Source organism: Zootoca vivipara, chromosome 8 (genome assembly GCF_963506605.1).
Source record: "Zootoca vivipara chromosome 8, rZooViv1.1, whole genome shotgun sequence".
Lineage (NCBI taxonomy): Eukaryota > Metazoa > Chordata > Lepidosauria > Squamata > Lacertidae > Zootoca > Zootoca vivipara.
Genome location: NC_083283.1, coordinates 45,767,835 through 45,778,578, shown reverse-complemented (window position 1 = coordinate 45,778,578; position 10,744 = coordinate 45,767,835). Strand labels below are relative to the sequence as shown.

Below are 10,744 nucleotides of genomic sequence, written 5' to 3'. Positions count from 1 at the left end.
TTCCTGACGCGGCGCAAACACGGATTGGCCACGGGACACATCGGCACGTCGTGAGGATGGACGGTAGCGCTCTGCACGATGAAAGTTCCCTATATTAACATTGCATTCATAACACCGCCGTCGTCATTATGGAATAAACTTGCGAAACAAGCCCTCCGCGATCCCTGCCCCACCCTAGGATCCCTCCCCTCTCCGGAGTCCCGCTCCCAAAGCTTCCCTTCCCGCCGCCGCCTCCCTTCTCCCGGAGGCACCACGAGCCCAGGATTCCCAGGGAGCGGCCTGGGCCTGGCGGCGCCAAGCGAAAGAGGCTCAGCAGGAGAGTCAGGGGGCGCTGTCGGAGAGCCCGCCGCCTTCCGTCGAGGGAGCCCGACTTCCCCCTCCTCAGCAACAGCTGCTGCTCCCTGCTGCAGCCCCTTTCCTCCTCCCTCGCCGGGTCTCCGCCGGCCGCCATGTTAGGTCGGGATGGTGAACTCGGGCTTTGCTGAGGGGGACCCGGCGCCTCCTCCTCCGCCTCCGCCTCCTCCCTGGTGCGCGTGGAAGGAGAGCGAGAGAGCAGGCGAGGGCCCCTGCTTCCCGGCTCCTCCCTCTCCCCACGGCCTGGGCTCCCGTGCCGACGCCGCCTCGCCAAGCGACTGCCCAGATATCGCTCTCAGCCCGGGGAACCCTAGGCCGGGGCTGATGCCGAGGGGCTGAAGGCTCCGGGCGGCACCTGCGCGGTGGGGGCGTCGCGTCGGGCGCCCCCTTCCTGCCTCCTTCTCGCTCTCCTGCTCCCCTTTACTCGACGGGCCGGAGGTCCCTCCTGCTCTGAGGCGGAAGCGAGGGCGCCCTCACGCCCTCCGCCCGAGAGGAGGACTCGGCGCAGAGGGCGGCCGGCGCGGCGCGGCGCGGCGCTTTCTCCCGGAGCGGGCCCAGGAAAAAGCAGGTGAGCGTCCCGAGCGCTTCCTTCGCCTTCCCTGCTCCCTCGCTGGAGGCGGAGGCGCCCGCAGAGCGCTAGGCCCCGCGTGCTGCTCCTCACCCGTCCTCCCCACCGACCCCTTTACTTCCCCGGGCGAGAGTGCTCGGCTTCTTATGGTAGCGGGGGGTGTCGGATCTTCCTTCTTTGCTCCCCACTTGCAGAGTTTTTAAGCAACTCCTCCTGCCTTTCCCCTCTTTCGTTTAGGAGAGTTGGCGCCTGTCAATCACGCAACAGAGTGGGAATATTTCAAAAACGCTCCCTTTAAAAGTTTCATTTCCAGGGGGTGGGGGGTGTTTAGATGTCCCCCCCTCCCTTTCTCCTTCCCCGCTCCCTCCCCTTCTCGTGTGTAGAGGTGGCAGCCTGGCAGAAGACGCGCCTTCTGCTTGTGTTTGCTCCTAAAAGCCAGATAACAACTGTTCCGAACAGAAGGGGTCCTCTTCGCCCTCGTTTGGTTTGATTGACTATCCCAACAAGTTTCATGGTTAGGCTTTGTTTGTTTTGGAAAGGGGAGGAGAGGAAATGGGAGAGGAAACTCCAAGTATCAAGTTATGCTTCCCAACCTGCACAAACGCCCTTTCCAGTCTTTTCAACTTTTAAACTCCTTGAATATGTTTCGAAGTGAATAGATGAAGTCTCTCTTTGTACTCCCCTCAAGCATATATGCTGTATGTTGCTAATAAAGTAAGCCGGGACTATTTGTTCTCTTGAGTGTCAACATTGTTTAAAGGATTTAGCACAGTTCTTAGTTTTAAATGTAGTCAATTTCTCAGCCACAAAAACTGCAACTGTGTTGTTGTGGGTCAGAACGAATTCAGAAACTAAAAGCTGATTCCTGATCTGCACTTTGTCCCAATATATGTACTGTATATTGTTTTCCAAACAATGATACCAGAGAGATCATGACTCTTAAGAATCATTAAGCTTTTATTACAGAACAAAATACAACTGTGGTTTCCTTCAAGCATTTGGGATTTTTTTCCCCACTGGGGGGAAGTAACTTCCTTTAGAAACTTCATGACATGAAGACATAATGAACTTGCTTAAGTTAACAAGGCAGTATACAAAATGTATAGGATAATGGGACATTTCAGTTAGTATATCTATATATCCATAGGCTACATCATTTTGAAGTGTAATTAGTATTTGCTTGAATTTACGATCAAAACAATTTATTAAATGTTAGGTCCTAAACAAGACATTTTTCTCTTTGAAATGAATATCTTCACACTACATGTACAGTACTAAATGCACTGAGCATGTTTAAACCTTAAATTAATCATGAGCAGTTTTAACAGTTAATATAATATTTACTGTGAGTCCACCCATCACATTTTATGATACTATGTTATGTAATTTTTAAAGTACACTGTATGCTGATTAGGGAGGGACTGTAATCAGTACTTGGGGAATATTAAAGTTGCATTGTCAAATAAAAACCATTTCAAGTTCAGATATTAACTGAAGTGTCTTGGAGTAAAACAGTCTGAAACTACTTTGCAGCAGATTAGCATTTTGTTTTAAATTTTATTTTGAAAACCAGTAGAGTAAATGATACCTGCCAATAAGTATCAATGAACTCAGTAGCCTTTACATCTAAGAACAAGCATAGGATTGTGCAGGCTGTTTGTGTGTAAAATACTTGGAAAGCAAGAAGCGTATGTTTTAGATACCATACACTTACCATAGCAGGCATTTCTTCCTACATGTGAGAAAAGATGGAATGCCTCTTTTAAGATGATGCTTGCCATATGAAATTTTTATAGGTAAATCTGTGTTGTTGTTGTTTTAAAAAAGCTGTTGTAGGTTAGTCAGAGGCACATTTTTAGTTGACTATTTTTTTCCTCTGTTAAGCAGTGAAACCATTGTATGTCTGACTGGAAGAAAAAAAGCCCACCCCCACCCCCAGGTGAAATGCACAATGCCAAGCAGATCTCGTCCGCTTAACAAGGTCAAGTGTTAAGACAATATTTGCAATAAAGGCAAAGCATAGTGTTGCAGATAAAATATAATCCATAGTCTTAAAAGAGCAAGTGATATCTGATAATGTTTCATGGTTTTCATATGTTAGTTTTTAATCAAACTGCTTGATGTATGTCAGACTTGCATTAATTGTTACAACAGTTGGGTTTTGCCCAAGGTCTTTCTGTACTATCCAAATTACAGTTTTACCCTAGTGAGTGAAAACCTGAGGTTTTGAATTTATAACCTAATCCTTTGCACAGACTTTTAATGGAACTTAGTCCCAAGTAAGTAGGTAAAGTGGGGGGGGGCTAACCCATGGGCTGGATCATCTCCCCCCCCAAAAAAAAACCTGATTCCCAAAGACCCCCAACAAGGTTAGCCCCACCACCAGTCTATAGGTAGCACCAGTCTGTACAATTGCATCACCATGTAGCAGTGCAAAATAGCTTTGGGGGTCAAATATCGATGGTGGAGATGCAGAGTCAAGGGGATGTGCACAGTGCAACTTCCAGTTTCCAAAAGCTGTGTAAGGTTGTCACCAACTAGCTTTTCCCCCATTCTTCAGAAGATTGGAAAACTAGAATTATGTACAGCCTCCAGTGCAGTGCTAAAAACTATGGTGTGGGTGAGTCTTGGAATGTATAAAGGATGTAGGAGATATTGTCTAAGCCTAAAGGCTTTTTGGGATCCCAGCTGTTGTAGTGTTGATAAGATTGCTAGGTGAAAGTGTCAAGTTACAAGATTGCTTTTAAGCTGATGTAGTACTTACAATGAATATATTGATAGATTTAAATAAATAGTTCTATATTTAAGCAATAACTATTTATTATCTTACAGATGCATGAATATGCCACACCTAAAAAGTCTTCTCACAAGGTTACTTGAAAAAATCTATAAAAAGCAATCACATATATCTTTTTTTAAAAAAATCATGCCTCCCTGAATGAAGATGTTTTCAGTGTGCATTGGGTTTCAAAAGTGCAAAGAAATTGGCTTGTTGTATTTCTCCAGGGAGGGATTTCCATAATTCTTTTACCACTAAAGAAAAGGGCCTGTCTGCAGTACCCTTCAAATGAGTCTGATTTTAATGAATACCAAAGAGCTGATCATGATGGGATACTCTTAAATGTTTGATTCATGCAAAAGCAAAGGCAGTTCTGTAGATCACTTTTCCACAACCTAATGTCTTCCAGATATTTTAGAAAACAACTGCCATCAGACCATCAGTGGTCAGGGATGATTGAACCTGTAGTCCTAAATATATGGAGCACACCAGGTAGAGCAAGGCTGTTTTAGATAAACAGCCCTCAGGCTGTTTAAAGATTTGGACCAGCACCTTAAATTTAACTTGAAAACAAATTGGAAAGTAAGCTGGTGTAACCTGTGCATAATAGGTGGGGTATTTATTTTATTTGAAAATTTATAATCCACTCTTTCATAAAATTTGACAAGTCAGCTTACAACATATGATGTGCAATAAAATCAGTCTATAAATATCTATAAAACATAATTAAAAGCATCAATATGATCTGATTGTTGTGCTTCTACATGCATGTTTGTTGACAGCTGCATTTTTTGTGTGCAGTCTTTAAGGAATCTTCCTAGGGAGACTATTGGAGTAGTTCTGTCACACTCAGTTCCCAGACCTTAGATTCAAAACCTCTGTTGTATGCCTTGAAATCCCTACTGCTGGCAAGCAAGCAGTGGAGAATGTTTTTTTGCCATAATGATGTGCTTTTTGGGTTTCTCAGAGGCATTTAAGCTACTGTATAAGACAACTGGGCGTATAAGACGACCCCCAACTTTTCCAGTTAAAATATAGTGTTTGGGATATACCGTACTCGCCGTATAAGAAATACGACCTGGCGTATAAGACGACCCCCGACTTTTGAGAAGATTTTCCTGGGTTAAAAAGTAGTCTTATACACAGGAATATGCAGTATCTACTTTGGGAAAGAAGATCAGGGCTGAAGCTAGGGGTTGCTGAGGTGGGCCCCTGCCAGGGGTGCAGGCGATGGGGGAGGAGGCTCAATATCGGCTAAAAATATGTCCATAAATATAAATATTGATTATTGCCTCATAAGAAATGGTTTTAAATAGAAGGTGAATTGAATGGGTGGAGGGAGCAGGGTTGGAGGAGAGGCAGAAAGAAGAGCCAATTTGTCCGTGACTAGGGGGTGCAATCTGGATGGTTCTGCCAGGGGCGCATGTTCACCTACCTACAGCTCTGAAGAAGATTCACTTTCATCCAAGACCGTTCTTGTACATTTTGGGGGGTTTCTGATAAAAGCCAGCTAAGAAAAAGAGCTGAGAGAGCTGAGATCATTGTTTTCCTAGAGAAATAAGTTTGTTGCTTAGAAATTATTGGCAACACAAGTATCTTAGTACAGGATTCTTAGAAAAAGTACTATTATGGGATGGAACAACATTACACCACCTAACTAATTTTGCTTGAAAGGAATTCCATTTATGTCAGCGAAATATCTTAAGTAAATATTTTCAGGAACGGGATTATATCACCATATATCCTCCATGCCCATATGCTCTTCTTTCCACCTTAAATCCACAAGACAACTGTTGCATTATTGTATACAGTATGTCTTATGAAAATCTAGCTCTTGGGATACGTTGTTTAACCTATGCACATTTAGCTGACAGAAATACTTTTAGGTTACCACAATTCTTTGCTAAAAGGTTGTTGTCTTGGAAACACTGCCTCTGCTTCGTATTCATTGTCTCTGAGAATACAGATGATGATATTCTGATACTGATGTTTCTGGAGGTATATAGACAACTAGTCCCCCTTGATGGTATTCTACTTGAAAACAGCTGAACATAAAATGGTCAGGCATTTAAAATTATTTTTAAAATCTGCTTGATCTTGGGTAATAAAGCAAATACCTCACCCCTACAGCATCCCAGAATTGCCCTAGATATAGTTCTTTTTTTCTCTTCCTTCCTTTTGGTGCTCCTCTCTATTCCAAGATAGGCCTGTCACTATCTCAAATGGAGATGACTTCTGTTAACTTATGGATTCTATGATAAGGAGGGGATCTGCAGATAGGCCACCTTCTGTCCCAAGAACACATCCCAGTCAGGGGCATTCCTTCTGCTCTGCATTTAAAAGCAATTGGCCTCATAGTATCTGTGATGGAGGATACACTTACTGGTACCTATATGAAGCCCATTTTCTTCCCCCGTAGGGAGCCATTGCTTTCCTTTCTCCCAGGACCGGAAAGTGAATGTCTGTTTGTACCTGTGCGCTGTCTCTGCTGCCAGTATTTGACGATGACATGAAGGTAGCTCTGAGTTAAGATGGTTTGGAGGATTGCACAAGGGAAGTGGGGAAGTGGGGTTCAAAAGTGTAGGGCATTTTTACTCCTAGAGGTTCCTTTGTTGGTGGAGATTAATCTTTTCCTCCCCTCCCCAACCAGTCTGGGGAACCAGCATATTTGCAGTTGCGTCACCCACTTTTCTAATACAGTACTGTATGTAGAATAAAATAGTGTGCATTCACAAGTAGAATTCTTTGGCTGTATTTCTTGATGCAGATTTGAATACATTTCTATATAATGTGGAGAACTTTAAAAAATGCATGGGACTGATGAAAAAATAATTTATGTCCTTTCAGAGAGAGAGTGAGAGAGAGAGAGAAATGTCTTACCACATGCCCAGAATGCCATTAGAGTTCTGTAGTTCTTATCTTTAACGTTTAGGTTCACCGTAGAATAAACGGTCAGACCATGCAGATTGTCAGAACAAAGGTTTACTTATTGTATTGCTACATAGTGTTATGGGATATAATTGGAGAATGGAGAAGCTGCAATAACCACAAAAACCTCAAACAAGTATCTAGTTTTCTGTTCTTGTTCTTGTAGTATGTGACAAAGGAAATTAAGTAACATTATTCTTCCTGTCATGACTTTGTTTCTGTTGCTCCCTAGAGGTGAAAATGCTTTGCTGAGATTTTGTTATGATGTTACTACGGTATATTATTTGTTGCTGCATGTTTCAAAAGCCATATACAGTTTAATAAACTGTTAACAAATAAATGAGCACATTTTGAATGCTTCATAAAACTTTTGCAATTAAATATAAAAATATGTCAAGCTGATAGAAGTTAGCTCTTGAGAACAAAACATCTGGTATGTAAAATTATATCCCCTGAATCAAAGAACAAATTATTCATTGTCCAGAATTAAGAATTCCATAACATCCTTTATCTGTCACTTCTGCTGCAGCAATGAGCTTACTCTTTTATAGACTTAGCAGGCAATCCTATTGACCTGCAATGTCAGACACCTACTTTGGCCAGCATAGGTAGCCTTGATGCAACTTAATCAGGATCATAAATTTACACAGTAAAAAGTTGAAAGGGCAAAGAAGAATAGCACAAAAGCAGGATGCAGAAGTTATAACAGTTGTGGCCCCATTGGTGAGAGTCAGCAGTATTTCACAGACAATCATTGTGCATCATGCCATTGACACCTCTGTCAGTTAGGCATAGATGAAACCAATCTGTACACAGTATAGAAGCACATGACATTTTACACCTCCACTGCACACATGTAAAGCACAGCCTGATATACGGGCACCCAAAAGCAATCTCCACTGTGATGGAAACAAGATCCCTGCAACTGTGAACCATCAGAAATCATTGCACATGGGAGATTTCGGTATTTTTATGCCACTTCGATAACAGTAACAACTCCTTAGACTGCACAACATAAATTGGAGGAAAGAGGGCAGCATCTCACAGCACCCATGGCTCTATACCTACTGAAGGGGAGAAGGAGCTTTCTGCCTTCATGGGAAGGGAGGAACTAGGACTGGCAATAAGGGCAGCCATACCTGCACCCTCACAGGAGTATGTCCATAATCTAGGGCATAATACTGGGAAACAAGAAATGTAAATTCAGGCCCCACCTCGGTGAATGGCAGGAACAAGGCCCAGCTCACCATTTGCATTCCTGGCGAACAAAGCATGAGCCATCCCTGAGTCTGCATTATGCACAGCTCTCTTGAGAGTATGTTGCTAAACTGTGATTCCTAATTGACCACCCCTCTTGGAACAGTATATGCAGCCTGAGGAAACTTGTTTGCTGCTCAAAGTTCCTCAGTTCCAATCTTTGCAATCTTTCAGTTTGTTTTTCAACAACACATTGTTGCTTCAGTAATACCATCTCCACCACTTGTCACTTTCATTTGCTTGCTTGGTTTACATGGGCAGAGCCACCTCCAGAATGGCATATGCAGTTGTAACTGAAACATTAATCTCATAATAGTTATGCTGATAGTGTTCTGAGACATAGGACCATGTGGGAGCAGCATTCATCCACAAGCATCAAATGGTAACACAAAAACTCCACGTTGAATAATTATGTTTATTGTGGGACTATTGAGGTTCATTTGAAATCAAGTTAAAATCCTGGGTTTGGGCAACTCTGTATTATACTTCAGTCATGAAAGTTCATTGTTGGCCTTGAATTGCTTTGAGTTCATCTTCCCTTCTTTCTTTCATCTTCTCTAAGCTGAACTTCATTCCCTGGTCTATCATGTTGTTTATTATTAGACTTCTAGGCTTGTTGGTCCTAAAGGCAGTGAACTGACTGTCCAATGATACTATGGCAGGAACTGTGTGGTGGCTGGAACAATAAGCTCTTTGAATTCAGAATAATACTTTGTTTATGATGGAATGCCGTTCTTGCAAATTTCAAGAAGAAAATTGTTCTAGATTGGGCATGGTACATACACACCAGCACCTGCTGAAGGGGAAAGTCCTACCTTGCACATTTCTTCTCATTGTTAAATGTGTTGCATGAGTGTCCACATTTTCTGTACAGCAACTGATTTTTGTTTCTGCAAAACTAGCCATCTGATTTGCTTTATGTCAGCCGTTTAACAAGTGTCTCACCAACCAACAGCACCTAAGACTTAAACATTCCATTTCTTGGCTCTCATTCAAGCTTTTCATTACTCCATGCACTTACTCAGAACATAATTTGAGAAGGAGTTCAGCGTCAGCAATACAGTATGATCACAATACACACACACATACACACACATTTTATTTGCACAAAATTTAATTATACATGTGAAACTCAGGAAATTAGAATATCTTTGAAAAGTGCATTTATTTCAGTAATGAAACTTAAAAGGTGAAACCAATATATGAGATAGATGCATGACATGCAAAGCAAGATATGTCAAGCCTTTATTTGTTGTAATTGTAATTATTTGTCATTAGGTGGGTAATTAATTAATGAAATGTAATAGCAATGTTTATTTTTGTTTATTTTTGTATTATTGTAACTATTTGTTTTATTACTGTGGAATTTCCAAAAGAAAGCATTTGTAAAAATTAAAAGAAAAAATAAAAATAAAAAGTTGGTTTACTGAAATAAATACATTACTTTTCAAATATATTCTAATTTTCTGAGTTTCACCTGTATGCGCTTGGTCTGAGGGCAGCAGTGACCTTCTCCCTGATGTAGGAGGAAACTCTGAAACAAGTGGTGAAACAGAGGTAGCTGGGGGAAGAAGAAATATGGGCTTCTGGAAAGGCCAACAGACCAAAACAAAATAGCTAGAATGGAGCTACAGCTTCTGCCTGGCTCTCTCCTGTCTGCCTTTCTGTCTTCCAGGTTTCTTCTTCCTCTTTCTGCCAACACTACTTCCCCACTCACCTTGCAACCTAGGGAGCCAGCGGAGACAGGAAGGTCTTCCACACAGGGCTTCAGATAGCTTTTTGCTATGCATGATTTTGCGTATGAATTGTGATCGAACTGTATACTTATTCACTCCAAATATCCTGATGACCTTTTCCAGTGGTTTCACATAAATGTTAAACAATATCGGAAATGATTGAATCTTGTGGAATTCCACAGCAAAAATACCACGGGGCAGAGCAACTGTCTCCCAACACCACATTCTGGAACTGATCAATCAGGTAGGAGTGGAACCAACAAAATGCAGTGCTTCCAATTCCTACCCCAGATGGTTGATAATCAGAAGGATAATATGGTCACTGAAAGCTGTTGAGAGAATGAGCAGAGTTGCAACTCATCTGTCAATCATCAGGGTAACCGGGGCAGTTTAATTTCCGAAACCAGGTTGGAAGCCAAAGTGAAATGGGTTAATATGTTTCATCTATGACTTGTCTGGAGTATGGGAGTAAACACCCACTCAGACTCTGTCCAAGAAGACAATGTTGGCCTTTAGTTAATAATTATACAGAATTTTGAGGTTTAGAGATACCTTTTTTAAGGGGTCTCATAACTGCCTTTTTTGAGGAAATATATTTAATTTACATGAGTATATTTTTAAATAAATCAAATACATATTTTGTGTTGTTTTTCTTAATGTGGTTTAAGTCAGAAGGCCACAGAACTTTCAGTCTCTCCTGGAAACATTCTTTATTTGTATGCTCTTCAGCTAGCTTCATTTATTGAGAGACCCAGTGTGATTTTTAGAAAAACTTGCTGCAGTTTCATTGTGACTGAAGCACATTGTCAGTCTGCTCAGTCTTCTCCATGTCAGCCAACTGTCCCTTAATGAAGCAATTCAACTCAGTGAATAGGACTCATACTTTAAGGAGACAATTGGCCATCAGAGAGAGTTCCAAATTGATTTAACTTTGCACAAGTGTGAAAGAGTTTAGTAAAAAGACACTGTCAGTTAATGTTGGCATAAGTTCTTACTATATGAAAACTCTAAATTGATAAGTACCCTATTTAATTAAATATGAATATAATAATTTACAACACACTGTTTGTTAAATCTTTCTAAACAGTTTGAAAAAAACAACATATTTTTCTGATCTCAGTT

At 41.5% G+C, this 10,744-nt stretch overlaps 1 protein-coding gene across 1 annotated transcript in view; it reads left to right on the top strand.

Moving 5' to 3' along the window:
- The first annotated feature begins 237 nt into the window (after positions 1–237).
- YES1 (YES proto-oncogene 1, Src family tyrosine kinase) overlaps positions 238–10,744 on the top strand; it is a 28,819-nt gene continuing 18,312 nt past the window's right edge. The window contains exon 1 of the mRNA XM_035124564.2: positions 238–922. The gene's annotated coding sequence lies outside the window, so the exon portion shown is untranslated. The remainder of the gene's footprint in view (positions 923–10,744) is intronic.